Genomic DNA, 17,805 nt, shown 5'->3' on the forward strand with positions numbered 1-17,805 from the left:
ACAAAAAGACTTGTTTTCTTGCAGAAAGAAGAAAATGGAGGAAGCATACAAAAGCCCAGAAAAGAGTTGAAAAATCTTGAACCCTTTCATGCTGAGGGCATACTTCTTTTTTCTTCTTCTCACGAACATTAGTTCATATGAATCGAGGCAAAAAGAAACAATTGTCTTCCCATCTGTGTTAATTTTATGTCCTTGCCACTGTACCGTCAAAGAAGTCAACATAACGTTCTGTTCATTGTAGGCTGCAAATAAGAGCTTTGCTAAATAGGGCTGGTCTACTGAATTAAAGGGCAAAGAGCTAAAGCTGTAAGTGAGACATGCATCTGATTATCCATTAGAAGCGGGCTGATGGTAGCTTTGCCCGTGCATATTCCTTGCCAAGGGACGCGGTGGCTCAGTGGGTTAGGACGCTGACCTTGTCGATCAGAAGTCGGCAATCTGGTGGGTCGAATCCCGAGTGCCGCGTAACAGAGTGAGCGCCTGTTACTCGTCCCAGCTTCTGCCAACCTAGCAGTTCGAAAGCACGTACAAATGCAAGTAGAAAAATAGGGACCACTACAGTGGGAAGGTAACAGCGTTCCGTGCGCCTTTGGCGTCTAGTCATGCCGGCCACATGACCACGGAGACGTCCTCGGACAAGCGCTGGCTCTTTGGCTTTGAAACGGAGATGAGCACCGGCCCCTAGAGTTGGAAACGACTAGCATGCATGTGCGGGGGAACCTTTACCTTTACCTTTATTCCTTGCCAAAGCCACTGGCCTTGTCCCTCGCTCCCCACCATATGTACAAGTGCTCATTTCCTGTAATGCCCTTAAACAAAAATCAATAATTAGAAATTTCACATCTATTCACTTATCCGTCGTATGCAAAACCAACATCTTTGTAGATATCTGTTTTCTTCTTTCTTTTTGAGAGGTAAAGTTACTTTTTTTTTCCTCCGTAAAAGTTACCTTCATACTTTATTTACTTGGATATTTTTTTCCATTTTATTTTTTAAATAGAAAAGAAGCAGACAAATAGAAGCAATCACCCAGCAAGGATACTATTGCCCCAAAGACGCTTGATGCAGTAGGGACCTTCACTCCACGATTGACCATATTACCGTACCTTCTTTCCATGAAGTCAATCAAGCCCATGGATACAGAGAGGTAAAGACAGCAGTGCAAACCATTAGATTTATGCAATGTAAAAAACAGAAAATAATTCGATTACCTATACAATTGGGAGTAAGTCAATTCACAATCATTTTAATTTGTATTAACTCCGCATGAAACATGAATGGGGACTTTTTTATATATCCCCCCTTGCTACCATAGATTAAAAGGAAAAAAAAGAAGTGTGATAACAAAAAATACAAAAGAATAAATACCGAGGGCCACATGAAGCTGGAACTACCAACCTTAGATCCAGAGCTGTAAATTAACCTCAGCCTCAACCTTAAATTTATATTTACTGTACTAAAACAGCATAGTGCATTGATTATTGCAACAGCACAGCCTTTGTTCTATTAGGCAATTCTATTTTCCCAGTTTTTCAAGTGCTAAGAGCCAAACATTTAGAACATGGACTATAATAATTAGCTTGAAGTGATTGAATACAGACACCTGATACCACATCAGAGGCGAAACATCCATCAACTCGGATGAGATCCCAGTGCTCAAAGATGTCAAGTGCTCTCAAGTGTTTGGCTTCATTGAGCTGAAGATGCTCAATATCTTTAAGAATCAGATCCTTAATAGGGACCATTTTGATTTGCAGTTCTGCAGTTTTAAAAAGACAGACTTACACACAAGCCATTTCTGCATATATTTTATAGCTACACAGATGTATATCAGAAATTTGAAATACAGGTTCCCCTATTCTGAAAGCTTCATTTAAGAATAACAATGGATTAGATTTTATTATTTCAAACAGTTAAAAGTTAACACACATACTGCCTGCTAGAATAGCACAGTAGATAACAAATGGCGTTTGAGCATTACTGGGACCATACACACCTCTTTTGGCACCTGCCATACTACCCTTCTACTCCTGATTTTCAAAATAGACTTTTTAAAATAATTCAAGCGTTCTTAAGTGTTTCACTTGCTTGAGCTGAAGATGTCCAAGGATCAAGGTGTAGCCTTATTTTTATGTACATGAATGTATCTCAAATAATTCTTAAGATAAGAAGTATTTTGATTAGATACAGAATAGTATTTTATTTAGAACTATTCCTACAAATTCAGGAAAAGGTAGCTGGAAAAACAGAAAGATATCCCGCAGGTAATAAGAATGGGCCTAAGAGAAGAAAGAGAGAGGAATGCCATCTAATGAGGTGGAGCTTCATGGATGGCCATGAGTATTACAGTGGCTCTTTTGTACATGGACAAATAATATCCTAAGGGTCATTTTCTACTTTCAAAAATCCTTGTGGCCACTGGCCTAAAAGAAACAAGAAGTCAGCTATGCTTTTAGGTTGGTCTTTGGCCAGATATGTGGTCCATAATAACGGCTTAAGATGAACGTGAAATGTCAGCATATGGGAAGAACAATGTTATGTTTAAATGGTTAACAACAAGACCAACAATGTTGGTGATGATGATGATGATGCAACTGTTCTGCTCACAGAAGAAATGAAAGGAGGATCAAAAGTAGATGTTTAAAAGCCCAAATATTTGTCTTTCCGTTTTCTTACAAGTACTTGACTGCAGAGAGAATCATGGACAATGAGGAGATATTAAAACCTTACATTCTCCATTACTAAATATTGTAACTTAAATATCATAACAACATACTAAGCCTCTGGAAACTTATTAGAGGAACATTTCTAAACCTATGGATATCTAATTTTAATATGGTTACACAATGCAATTATTCTTTTTAAATCACAGCTCATGACTCTCAATTACCGTCCCAGCAAATTACCCCCATTTCCTCCCTAGCAATATTCTGATCATTTGGATGCTTTCGCTTCTAACATTTATGAAGCCATTTTTGTCTTAACTTGTTTAGCAAGAACTGCTGAATTCCCATACTAGCAAAAATTGATATCAAAGTGAATGTTTAACATGTCAACAAAGGAACAAGGCAACTAATTAGAAAATACATCAATCATGCTACTGTTTTCATTTATTATAAGGACAAAATCATTTAATAAAATCAACTTTTTTGATTGAAGTTGATTACAAAAGGACAACTCAATTAGAATTCTCTTTAGTGGTACCTCAAGTCTTGAAGCTAAAACTCAAATACTTTGGCCACCTAATGAGAAGGAAGGACTCACTGGAGAAGAGCCTAATGCTGGGAAAGATCGAGGGCAATAGAAGAAGGGGACGACAGAGAATGAGGTGGCTGGATGGAGTCACTGAAGCAGTAGGCGTGAGCTTAAATGGACTCCAGAAGATGGTGGAAGACAGGAAGGCCTGGAGGAACGTTGTCCATAGGGTCGCGATGAGTCGGACACGACTTCGCAGCTAACAACAACAAGTTCTCAACATCAAGTTCCCATCCAGATTTTTTCCACTCTGAATTTTACAGTGTTTTGTTACCAGTGTTTGCTGCATATAAAACTGGGACTATTTCCTACTCCATTTACCAATAGGTTTAATTTCTTGTGGAAAAGTATCAAATGATACGATCCAGCCATATTTATTTCATTTTTGTTCCTGCTGATTTGCGGGGAAATATTAAAAAAAATATGCTTAGTAATATCACACTGAAGTCAACAGGGCTCAGAAGATCTTAATTTTGATCAAACATATTAAAAACATTAAGGGGCAAAGTATTTTAAAGATTAATATCAACTGAAGCTAGAACTTTTCCTTTTCGGATTGATGGATAAACAGATATATGATTACTGTAGCAAGATTATCATAAGCACAAAGATGGAACAATTTGGCAATATCCACCATGGAGGAATGGTTGGTAAATACAGATAGAACTCACTGAGGTGACAAACTTGTTTAAAGAAAGGACAATATCTACATTTATTAGTGACTTAAGGACTTTTGCATAAATATGATTTATGGTTTTGATGATTAGATAGGATAGATTATAGAAAAAGAATTATTATGTAAATTTCGGAGAAGTTAAAAAAATAACTATAGTTAAAACTGCTGTGAAGAATATTGGAAGCTACTTCTTCATATCTTTCTCTTTTTTTCTACTTTTTCAATTTTCTTCCTTTTACTGCATTTTTAGCTTTTTGTTTTTTTCTCTTTCATTTGTGTTTTCTCTGTTCTATTTAATTTATATTAGTTCTTATTATTGCTTTTAATACTATGTATATGAAAAAAGTTAACAGCAAGTGGAAATAAATAAGGTTTTGTTTTGTTTTGTTTTTTTAAAAAAATCCTCTCCATGATTTGGAAGAGGCCAAAGGTAATTAAAATATATAACATATGCATTACGGACAAAATATTATTTCAATATTCGTTAAATAAAGCCCACAGTATATAAGAAACAATGTGAAAAATGTTTTATGGTATTCCATATAGTTGTTACATGCCTATGTTTTCAGCCAAAATGGAAATTAGATTGAAATTCAATCATTTCCAGAAACTATTTCATTAATCTTGAGTTTTACTACTAATTCTTATTAATGACATTTGACTTCTGCCATGGTAAAGGTCAGTGTTTACTAGTCAATTATGTAAATAGGGATGAAATTTGGTAATGTGCCAGAGACACTTATAGTGCAATTTTGTATATGTCCACTCAGATATAAGTCTTCACTGAATTCCAGAGCTTTCCCACTGATATGTGACTATGTCACTGCATATTTAGTTGCTTTTGTAGAATTATGTTCTACAAAATAAAAGGCTTGAACATTTTCTCTTGCCTAGAAGCCAAAGAACAATACTCAAGCAAAAAAAAAAGTAGAAGTCATATTGGTGCATCAGGGGAAAAAAAAATCTCAAATCTACTTTCTAGTTTTATTTAACAAATCGTGAAACAGAACCACAAAACAGTTATAGAATGCCAATCATTCCGGGGGTTTTCATTTACTTTTTTTTAAAAAGAAACCTTTGCATTTTATGGTTTACAGACTTGTAGAAAAACCTATATAGCTTTCCAAAAGTTTTTGGCCTACCCATATAAAGATTCAAGTGGTGGTCTCTGTCTTTCCTTCCGCTTTTTGTCTATAAGAAGAGCAGCCTTTGTTGATAAAGACCAACAATCTGTTCAGCTTCAAGTAGTGTCAATTTTAGTACTTGCTAGGGATGGTGCACATGTGAATGCTCTTCATGAATGCAGGAAGTTTCTATGTGGTGATCTCATTACTAAAGTCATCTATTTCTTAGGAGGCCAAGTTACTCTCTTTTATTATCATTCCACCAAAGCCTTCTATTTAATGAGGAGAGAGAGAAAAACAGAAACTTCTCGGGCTTTTGCGGACAAGCAGATCTGCTGGTAGCAGACTGCTGAATAAGGCAATGTTTTTTTTCTTAAGTCCTAGGAGCCATTAACACTAGGTTAATCAGCAACGTTTCCATTTTTTTCTGCACTGTGCTGCTTCAAGAATGCTCCCCTCTTTTTTTTTCCAAAAAATAAAATAAAACACTGCAGACAACCAAATGAATACCAATTGCCTGCTTTTAATCCTGAAGATTCAACATGCAGGAACACACACACACACACACACACACACACACACACACACACAATGTACATTTTATAAGTTCAGTAGGGTTAATTCTAGAGGCCACTCTGTACTGGTGTGTTCTCTTGAAGTACATGAAGGCAAAGAACAATCTGGAAAGTTTAAAATAAATGGTAGTCAATCACTGAGTAACACTTAGGTATCACTGTACAGATTTAGAGGCCAATATGCCACACACATCTGTAATAAAACCTATGTGTTTTCTTTCCACTTTCCCACTTCTAATGGTCCTACCTAGGCCATCAGGTTATGTACCTACTTCATTTGGATTAAAGTATGTCATGACTAGTAAACGAAAGGAGAGGACGTACAGTTTATAATCTAGTACTTCCAGGGGGAAAATTCTTTTTTTTTAAAGGTTGCTACAAAATGGAAAAGGGCTTTGCAAAACATTTGGGTTATTTACACATTTCGATATAATTGGTCATTCGTACATTAATTTTTAATGCAATTGTACAAAGATGTTGCATTTCAGGTTTGCAGAGAAATATTCTATAGCCATGGCTGGGTGACATGGTGCATTAATTCAATGTCCTTCACTTCTAGGACCTGCGTATAATTTAGTTCAGCCTGAAGAAAATAACTTTGATCCGAGAGCTGTGGGGGAAAAGAAAACTACATATGAAATGAGGTTTTCTGGGTTTAGGGTGGTTTCTTATATACAAGGTGATGTATGAAGACAAACTGCTTCGGCATGCGGCTGATGTAGTATAGGATTAAGAGCATAATGGTTTTAATAGACTAAATACACACATACATACAGTTTATTCCCTGGCTACTATCTCTTTCCCACTATTCTACATATTGTACAAAATACACCTCTTTAGAGTTCACACACACAAATACACACCCCTCATGAATAGAAATGTATTTTTGCAGTATTGTATAAAAATGGGTGGATTATGAAATATAGCTGTCAGAATAATAAGTACAGTTAATCACATAGCACTCCCAAAGACAATGCTGCCTAAATTAATCTGATATAGCACTAATTTTTGTTCAACTAAAAGGGCAAGGGGAATCTTGAATTAGTTGGTTTTTTTTTTACAGATCCAGCCTACTTTTCTTCCTACAATATATTGTCTCCTCATCGTGACAAGAAATGAATAAACAAATTGACACACTAGAAAAGGGGTGTCAAACTGCTGGCCCGCTGGCCGGACACGTCACATGGAAGCTGCGCCCAGCCCCGCTGCCGATAATGGCAAAACTGTCCTGATACGTCGCACGACGTCACGTGACATCTTCAGTTTGACATGTCTGCACTAGAACATCAGGGTAAAATTGGCATTCCCTTTGCTGATATCTTACAGCTATGCAGTCCATCGACGTGTTTCCTTTGCTTGTTCTTCCAACGAAAGGTTTTGAAATAAAATAGTTTGAGGAAGGAATTTTGAAACTGCTATCACAGTTCATATACATTTTTTCCACCCATAAAACACACAAGACAAACAATTGTTAAACCAGTAAACTGTTAATGAAACCGAAAAAGTGAAGAACTCTGGAGGAAGATAGCCCTTTTTGAAATTTTCTGAAACTTCTACGGGTACTTCTACTTCTATTATTTACTATGAAATCCAAACTCATCCATTATATTGGCATATTAAAAATGGATACACTTGAGCAGAAATATTTAAACTAGTACTACCTACTTCCCTCTCATCACTGTTCGGTATATTGCTCCTGTTCACAGAAACAGCATACATTTTACAGTAACACTGGAGGCTTACTTGAAGGAAGGAACAGCATGGGTGACAGACACGGTGTTAATGTGCAAGGTTTTTTTTTTTTTGAAAGGGTGCAGATAGGAGACATTGAATAAGTCTACCTGTTCGTGATAAAAAAAATCATTTCCCAAAACTATTTTTCCTTTCACCCTCTCTGCTTTCAAATCAACTAATTAAGATAATATCCACAATTTTACATGCTTACCATAAAGTTGGACTTCTGCCAATGGAAACAGTTAAATGATTCAATTTAAGGAGCACATTTCAGTAAGTTTAGGAATCTCTTGAATTTTTTTAGATAAAAAAAAATAGCAGCTGGTTTGTGTATCTATAACTGAATAGATCCAGTTTTATTATCTATTTGCAGTTATATTGATAGATTCTGGATTTCTGCTACTATATACATATTACGTAGTATCGTGTAATTTGTTTATATCAATTAGTCACTGATTATTGTAACTATAATCCTGTATTTAGCTCTGGGAAGTGGGGGGGGGAAGTGGGTGGGTTTGGGGTGGGAGGGATTTGGGGATATATTGTAAAATTTTGTTTTTGTAAAACTCTTTAATAAAAAAAATTAGTCACTGATATTTTTTTAAAGGATGGTCTGAATATTCATTTATGGCTATCTCCATATTATCATGGTTGCGATTTCCCTCTCAATAAGGGTAAACAGTATTAACTAGGGTCAGCCAGTCCAAATTGTTTTAAGCCCTCCTCCAAAAGTATGTTATTATGTTTGCTGTTTTAAGCTTATATGGTCTTTCATATATAGCCTGAAATACATTGGATGAACTAGTAGTTGGGTCTTTCATATAATTCCTATCTTGTATCGCAGCAAATCCCAAAACACTAATTCTCATTGTTTGCAATAGTTCTCTAATCTTTAATAATGCTGGTTTCCATAATCACAGTACCATATTTCACTAGCTTTCATTCCACAAAGGAGCAGTGTGTGTGTGTGTGTGTGTGTGTGTGTGTGTACACACACACACACACACACACATCTATATATACACACACACACACATACACACACACATCCAAAGATCTCAGACAGCCTTAAAACAGAACTTCTATCACTTCACCTAGACTCATTAAAATCTTCCCAGCACAACAACTAAACAGCAACAGTGACAGCTAAACACTTAAGGACTTAACCACATTTCCCTCCCCCGCCTCCCCCACCCCGTTTTCCGTAACAATGTTCAAGGCATGATTTAATAGAGAGACAGTCATTAAATATAGTTAACACATTTTTACACCCAAGCTAAGCTTAGAAATGAATGAATATTTACTTAAGCATCCTAACACAATCAGCAACGGTAGTTTAAAACAATTTTGCAAGAGTGCTGATTTTAAAAGTTGAATGGCTCTATTTACCTTGACAAATCAGAAAACCTTAATAGCCGGGTTAAAAAAAAACCAAAACCAACAACAACAACTGAGATGCAAAGTGTGCTTAATTAACAAATGTATACATTTTAAATGCCACTTTAGAAAGAAAGCTCCTTTCAATTATAGCTATCTCTTAAAACAAAAAGCAGAGAGTACATCAACATGCATGTGTGTCTATCTAATAATGTATAATCATATCATGTCTCAGAAAGCTTTAGCAGGTTTAAAGCCCACAAAATTATGCCTGTCCCTTTTGTTTTCTATGTCAATCGGGCAGCTTCTTTCTATTCATTACTGAACTGTGGAAAGGAAACACAAGAGGTGTTTTCCATTTTTAAACCATGTAATGTCTTATACCCAGATTAAAAAAAAAAAAGACCCGTTGCTTTTTTTTTTTTTTTTTTTGGCCTGGTAGACAAGCTGTCGTAATTGAAACGAAGTCTAATCAGACTCATTACTGTTTTCAGCAATTTGCACCACCAAAGATGCTTATTAGGTAACAGTGTTTAATAAACCGCTCTTTAGAAAACTACCAATAATGAGCTCTTAACAGCCAATCTTTAGCAGGAATGTAATGTGAAAAGTGTTCCTAGCTCTGAATAGATTTTCACATTTAGTAGTGTCATAATTAAGCTGGAGGAATTGGGTGACTGACTGCAGTGTTAGATTTATTGCAATCTAATCTATAGTCCTTCAGCCTCTAACAACTACATTTGAGAATGCGATCCTTATACATTTAACCAAAATTACAGTTAATATTTCCACAGCAGATTTTAAAAAGCATCTCAACCTTTCCTAATGCTCATCTGTATAATTTAAAAATAATTTATCATAAACACTGTTACTTATATGTTTGCAATTTTTTTTGTGAGGAATTCCTTAAATGTTATTAATTCTAATTGTAGTTAATTCTAATAATAAGCACCACCCAATAGCCACCCTGGTAACAGGCCGAAGTATATTAACTCATAAAAAGACAGCAATTAATGACATAGGTTTGTAAGAATCAAAAGCACCACAAAGACTCAGCAAGTACTACATACAAATACGTATAAATGAATTATTTTTTTCAAAGATCAACGTGTAAACTGACAATTTTAAAAAAGTGAAAGCATTCAAGACAACAACCCATGCTTTCATTCTGACGCTGCATATATTTGTTCTTAACATACCTGGTCCTCCTACCTAAACTATAATCTAGAAATAGATTGATGACCATATGTATTCTCGATGTGAAAAACAATTTTTAAAGGATATTAATATTATTTGGTTTATCTTAAAACTACTTCAAACTGACAAAAATGCTCAAAAACTACAAAAAAGCTAAAGCCAAGTTTTTATTAAGGATACATGCCATATCCCACAAACAACTTACAAGTGAACTGCAGAAAATCAACTGAGCTTTAAGCATAATGAAGACATCCATAACTGTTCTCAAAAACAATGAGAACAAAGCCAAGAATATGCTGTTCATTTGTTATCTCAAGCAATATAAATTATTGCAAGATAAGATTTTTATTAGTCAGAGTGAGAAGTTGACAGGATAGTTAAAATATATTTAATAACCTTTGGGGCACTTTTGGTATGGGCCACAAAGGCAACCAAATTTTAAAACATTCCATTCCATCAATCTAAATAAACAGTTCTTAAAGTGTTCTCTGGGGACCCCAGTGTCAAACAAATATTTTTCAAAGTCTCAGCTTTAATCTCCAATACAGTAAATATCAATAGATATAATTTACATAAACCAAAGCTGTTTGGGGTTCTCAGTCACTTTTAAGAATAGAAAGGGGTCCTGAGACTAAATGTCTGAGAACCAATGATCTAAAGCAGGAGTCCCCAACCTCTAGTCCATGGACCAGTACTGGGCTGTGGCATGCCAGCAACCAGTCTGCACAAACAAGCAAAGCCCCATCTGCGGGATGCAGGCAGCACACAAAATCACGGCCCCTCCGGTCCACGGAAAAACCTCTTTCCATCTAACTGGTCCCTGGGGCCCAAAAGGTTGGGGGCCTCTGATCTAAAGGAAAGAGAGAACTTGAGAAGAGAGAGATAGCCTCCTATTCTAACCAGCCGGGTGATAAGTTCCCTTTGCCAGTTGGATCCATAATTAACTGTGGTCCAATGAGGCCACTAGGTTGGGGATGTAATTTTTTTCACTTATTGTTCTCTTGTATGCTTAATGTAATAAATGTCAGTTAAAAATAGGAAAAGTTGCTCCTAATAATGATTAACATTGGCGAATAAAGTACAGGTAGACCTTGACTTACAATAGTTCATAGTTTAGTGACTGAAGTTACAAAGGCACTGAAAAAAGTGACTTATGACCACTTACGACCAGTGCATCATCCCCATGGACATGTGATCAAAATTCAGATGCTGGGCAACTGACTCATGTCTATGACGGTTGCAGTGTCCCGGAGTCATGTGATCACCTTATGCGACCTTCTGACAAACAACGTCAATGGGCAAGCCAGATTCAGTTAACAACTGTCTTAACTGCAGTGATTCACTTAACTGTGGCAAGAAAGGTCGTAAAATGAGGCAAAACTCACTTAACAAATGTCTCACTTAGCAACAGAAATTTTGGGCTCAGTTATGGTCATAATTCGAGGACTACCTGTAAAAGTAGAATCTCTCTCAAGTGGAGCTCAAGTCTTGGACACATTCCTGGAATCCAAATGGAATGGTGTGTCATTTCCTTCTCTTGAGACATTTAGCCTACTAGCCTGTGATTTCTGATGAACTCACACTAAAAACTAATCAGGTCCAGTCCCATTATTAATTGGGTTTTTTTTTTTTTACTCTGACCAAGTTTGGCTACATGTTGCCATCAGCTGTAATTAGTAACCATATACCCTAAGGAGCAAATAAATCTTAATACTGACAATTTATATAACCACTATAGGATTTACATTAAATATTGGGAGGAGAAATGGTAGACAGTGCTTCAGACCATGATGCAACCTTAATTTTAAACATATCCCAGAAAATAGGGTCAATTTGAACATGTATACCTCTATCAAATAGCCTCTGATGTCCTATTGCAAGAAGAATTAAATAATATGTGCTACTGGTCAGGATATCCAAAGTATTATCAAAATAATTACAGTAGTAAAGTAAGCCTACATGTTTGATAGTTGTATGCACAACTGTAAACATCTGACAAACTTAATACCTATTATTCAGAAATATTAACAAAAATATGAATATTAGATTTTTCGATATATTTTAACAAACAACCATAAAAGGCCGTCTTTTAGAGAAACACTAGGAAATATTTATCACAGTGGATGAAATATTTTACAATTTTTGAATACATCTGCCCTCTATCTCAAACTTGCACCAAAACAAAGAAAGTGAGATTTGAGAGAGAGAGAGGGACAGACAGACAGAGACAGAGAAAGAAATGGCTACAAAACTGAATGAGAAAGCAGTTGAAAGAGAAAAAACACCCAAGAATAATTTTGTTCTTTACGTACATCATATAAAAATTATACAAGGATTAAAAGATCTAATTTATAACAAACATTCACATACGTCACGTGCGTATTTTCTGGGTCTGATTGTACTATACTTTATAGTGCTGTATAAAACTTGTAGGAATGAACTGGGAAGAGATTTGAAGAGATTAGCAAGATCTGGGAAAATGAAGACCAAGGAAGGCTTCTATTTAATGCAGTACATCACCACTTTATCTCAAAAGAGGCAATTCCCACTTACATAATTAATGTTCAAAAATACTAATCATCTTCAGATATATATTGAAGATTATCATTACTACAAGTCTGATTAAATGTTTAATGCTTAATTGGCAAAATGCCATATTGTTGAGATATCAGATTTTATGACATTACTGATATTTAACGTTATTACATTTTTATTATGCTGTTTTGCATCATTTGCTTTTATCTGTATGAGAATGTAGGCATAGTACACAGTGAAAGTCGAAATGATGTCCCCAACAACATAGCATGCATCAAGGTGTCATCACACTACAGACTAGCTTCACGCTAATTTCAAACTTGCATCGTTTTGCAATTATAGAATTCATGTCACCTGCATGTAGCCCTCATTTACATTCTTGAAGATGAAGAAGAACCATACTCAAAGCATGACAGAAGATCTCAGCTAATAAATATTACGAGACACAAGAGTTAATACTCTCTCGTCCAAATTTATGGAAAGCAAAAATATCCAGCACATCTCAATTTGATAAACTGAATCAATGCAAAGGTTTGGCAAACCTTTATGGCTGCTCACTTTGAAACAAGGGTGAGAAATCTATGATTCATAGAATAGTAGTGAATTCTAAATAGCTCAATAGGGTTGGGCTATTTGACCAGTGGTGTTTTCTTTAACATTAGTAAGATGTTTGTTAGAGGGTTTTTTTGTTCCATCCATCCTAATCTCTCTCTCTCTCTCTCTCTCTCTCTCTCTCTCTCTCTCTCTCTATATATATATATATATATATATATATATATATATATATATATATATATATATATATATATATATAAACGCCCCCACAGCATGAACAAACGAGATGATACCTCTCGCCTACCAGCTATTTGGAAACCCGCCTTGATTGACAGACGAGTCCCAACCACCAAGAATGATACCAGACCCAAACTCATGATAACATCACATGACATCACCACCACACAACTATTCAAAAAGCAAATCCGAACCCACAATGATGGGGAGGCACAACCACAGGACAGAAACCTAACTACAGCTGCAACATCAGCCACTTTAAACCCCTCCAAACCACATAATAAGCAAACTGACACCCACTATAAAAACATGGCACCACCACAAACACGAAGGCAAACAAAAACAGCACAACTCACCAGCTCAGGTCTAAGGCTGGCAGCTGAGACCAGCCCATCCACTCAAAACACACCCCCACCCAATCAGAACACCCCCACCATTCAAAACACACTCCCACCCAATCAGAACACACATAATCCCCACCCAATCAGCACACTTCCACTCACGGAACACCCCCCCTCTGGCAGTTTTAAAAAGAAAAACAAACAGCCACATACTTCTCCCAGAAGAAGGAAGCAGAAACCACTAGCCTGATGATGACTATAATATTTTATTTCAATTATCTGCCTTGGTTATATTCAGATGACTCATTACAGCATAAATTGGAAATAATTTGGAAAGTTGATAAAAAATAATAAAGCACATAAGAGGGAAATGTTTTGCCTCTATCTCTTTGTCACCAATCTAAAATTTTTATGGTGTACATCCTAGGAATTTATCATAAACTGTTTTAATAAATTTTTATACATGTCTAAGGTTATTATTTGTACAGATAAAAAATATCTCTACAAAAGGATTGAAATAGGTAGCATATCTTGACTGGACTGAACAGAGATGTGTGAGATATTACAAATAATTGGAGGCCATGGGCTGTTATTTAAAGAGATAAGGTTGCAGCTAGGTAGCTTTGATGAGCTACTTTATGTTGAGGATAACTAGTTATGATATTTCTTTAAAAAGCTTAAAATTGCTGAGAAGTGCTCTAAACCAGAGGTCGCCAACCTTTTGGGCACCAGGGACCGGTTCCGTGGAGAAAGGTTTTTCTACAGACCATACAGTGCATGGTTTTGTATGCTCCTTGCATCCCACGGATTGGGCTTTGGTTGTCTGTGCAGCCCGGTTGCTGGTATGCCGGGTCCACGGATCATGGTTGGAGACCCCTGCTCTAAACACATGGTTAAGAACATTGCATGACTGCCTTAAAAAAGACACTTTTAAAAGACTTTTAAGTATCTTTTAATTTAATATTTTTCAGTCATGCTAGGATGTTTAAACATATTTAACAAGTAGTGCACATGTTTTGGATCAATTACAAAGTATCTTGTTATGAAACCTAAGCTATAACTTTTTACATTTGCAGTGATATAATAACTAACAAGGTTCTACTGCTTTACAAACTAAGCATTCTTTCAGAACAGAATTAACTTACAAATTATAACTATAAATTTCATTACAAGTTGGCTTTTATTTGATACTCTATTCCAGGGGTCCCCAACCCCCGGTCCGTGGACTGGCACCAGTCTGCGGCAGGCCAGCCACCGGTCCACAGAAAGAAGCAAAGCCCCATTTGCAGGATGCTCTATTCAACAGATTGGGAGAGGAACAAATATATGCTGCCCAAAACTCTCACATGAAATAGGAGATAAATCTGTATAACCTGTACGTAAGCTCTTTCAGAAGATGCCTCCCAAATGGTAGGATGCTGTGTCGTCTTGAAGGTTCAACTTTGTGTTGAACCTTCAAGAAAATGCTTCACTATGTCCACAGTCAGAGGGCCTGTGGAGGCACTTAAGTGTTCAAAAGGACAAAGTGCTTCAAGGCTTTGGGTAATGGGCTTGGTCAGATGCTCCATTCAACTCTCCCTTCCCAGCAGTTTTGCACAGCTATAGTACATTGATATACAATCTGCAAATGCCGAAGTCCTGTTGAAACCAACATGAGTCTTTTCAGTGGAGCTCCATCCCCATCCAAGTTCAAAACATTTATTTGGCATTGCCCTCACAGTGTTTCAGACTAGGGCAGTTAATATTGTTATATTTTTATTTTGAAACAGAAATCCATTAAAATCTGTGGGATGCTCTTTTCAAGTGAGCTGTGTTTTTTTTTTTTTTTTGGTCAGGGACTACAGTATCTCTACTTTTTAAGCAGTTTGTGCTAAAACGATTGGACTGAGTCAGAGAATGCTTTTTTGTGCCCAGAAATTTATGTTTTCCATGTTCTTCTTTACAAAAAGACCCTGTGTCAGTTTTAAAACTTCTCACAACAAATCTGCCTAGATAGTTATCTGTAATAAAGGGAATGAAAATGAAATAAAGAATAATTTTCTGTGTTGGCTCCATGCATTTAAGATCTGATGGCAGCCTGCGCCTTCTCAGTGCTTCTCCTGGAGAAGAGATAATGTACGGGAAGAGGCACAAAATTGTAGGTTTAGTCATGTCAAAACTTGATATGTGCCAAAATAGAGATCTGAGGTGTCAGCAACTGCAAAATAAGTGACAAGTGTTAAACTACTCCATAGAAGTAAATTTTGTAATTATTTACCTTTCTCTAGCTATATCAGTGTGTGCTAATTTGTGGCATACACCCATAGTTGAAAGCAAGCCAGACACTAAAATCAAATCTCTTTGCTCTCTGTAATTCAGGCACATGCTAATAGTGTCTTGTCATTCACTGAGAGATTATGTTTGGCTGGGTAGTTGTACGTGGGGGATGAATAATAAAACCGAAATGCCACAAAGTGCTATGCAAGTGAACAAAGCCTTGGCAGTGAGGGCACTAGCTTAATATGTTGGGAGCTCCAATGCCTAGCTGCTGCAAATGGACAACATTAATTTGAATCCTGGCACCGCTGTCCATGCTGAGATTTCTCTCCTCTCAATAGGGGTTTGCTCCTTAAAGTATTGCTCCCTGAAGGGAGCGCAAAACCAGAGAAAGGATTTCCAACAGCCCAGCACAGATGAATGGCTGTGTCAATGGTGAATATTGGTTAAGCTTTGAAATAGGGAATCCTGCAGTGGTCTCTCAGCTTCCTACCCCCACTGGTGATTGCCACGGTGGACTTCAAATGTTGCAGCAGCCTTTAGGGGACAGGCCATAAATGAAAAAACATCAATAAACCGGTTTCATTAAAAAAGAAGAAGAAATAATAATAATAATAAGGGCATTTTTCTGACTCTGTACTTGGAGCATTTCCCTGGATAATTTGATAAGAGATGTTCATCTTAAGGGATGTCTAGGCATTCGTACATTTTACATGAGACTCAGTGGTTCTTACCTAGTCTCTGTACTAATTAGTAATGAAACAATTTAATGTGCACCCCCTCCTCTGGGGCGGTAGCCATGCAATCGTTTTAGTCATGTGGCTGTTTTTGCTACATTATCTTCCATGACTTATTCATTTATTTTCTTATTAGTTTGTCTGAAATATTATTTATATGTGTGTGTGTGTGTGTGTGTGTGTGTGTGTCTGTGTGTGTGTGTGTGTAAATTTAAAAATTGGAATCCCAGGTGTAGACATTTGAAATCAGTAAAAATAAAAACGATGAACTCTGGGATATAAGAAAAAATTCTTCTTTATTGCTGTGCTTTCGTCAACAAGCTGTTGACATCATCAGAGCAAGTTCGTTTTTATTTTTACTGATTTCAAATACACACACACACACACACGCGCGTGTGTGTGTGTGTGTGTGTGTGTGTGTGTGTGTGTGTGTGTGTGTGTAAAGCGAGCAGGCAAGTGGTGGTAATTTTCCTTTATCGTAGGTTGTTTAATCCAATGGCAAAATGATGCAAACAAAATGTGCTTCCTTTTTTGGCATATTTCATGGTTTTCCAGTTTTCAATCAATCACTTGGTGGCATGATATAATTTCCTAATCATACTAATATTCATGCTTTTATCACCATTAAACTAAGAGCAGACACAACTCAGTAAGACCGAAGTCTAATTATTTAAATATGATGCAGCACAGCATTTCTGTAAGGCTGTCTGTTTTGTGAGCCCTTCTCTGTTTTAAAACACTGATTTTATAAAACGAAAAATAAACATATGAACATTCTCCAAGTAAATAGAGCTCGCTCTTTCCATTTTCAATAATGATAGTATTTTGCCTGTTTTCATATCAAATTGGAATTCTTCCAATTTGCACTCAGGTAGTTCCATTAGGTAGATAGTCCGAGTAGGCATTTTAAGGATAACTAAAATAGTATCTGCTGAAGCGCTAATGGGATGGACAACTAAGAGCTGGTTAACTGGTTATAAGGAGGAGGAGAGATCACTTTCATAGTTCATATAGTGAACTATATTTTAATATATTTTATTCCACTTTATAATACTAAAATATGTAGAAGCTGTCGACATACTACAGACAGAAAAAAAATGATAAAAATACCAGAAATAAAATTCTAATAAATCAAAAGCATATTTTTCTCTTTCCCTATTTCTACCACTTATTAACTTATACTGTGGGAACTTACCCTGCCCTCAT

At 36.4% G+C, this 17,805-nt stretch overlaps 1 protein-coding gene across 2 annotated transcripts in view; it reads right to left on the reverse strand.

The window, feature by feature from the left end:
• Positions 1-17,805, reverse strand: part of FIGN (fidgetin, microtubule severing factor) — a 139,541-nt gene that overhangs the window by 14,670 nt on the left and 107,066 nt on the right. The window lies entirely within an intron of this gene.

The sequence above is a fragment of the Vipera ursinii genome, assembly GCF_947247035.1.
Source record: "Vipera ursinii genome assembly, chromosome: 1".
Lineage (NCBI taxonomy): Eukaryota > Metazoa > Chordata > Lepidosauria > Squamata > Viperidae > Vipera > Vipera ursinii.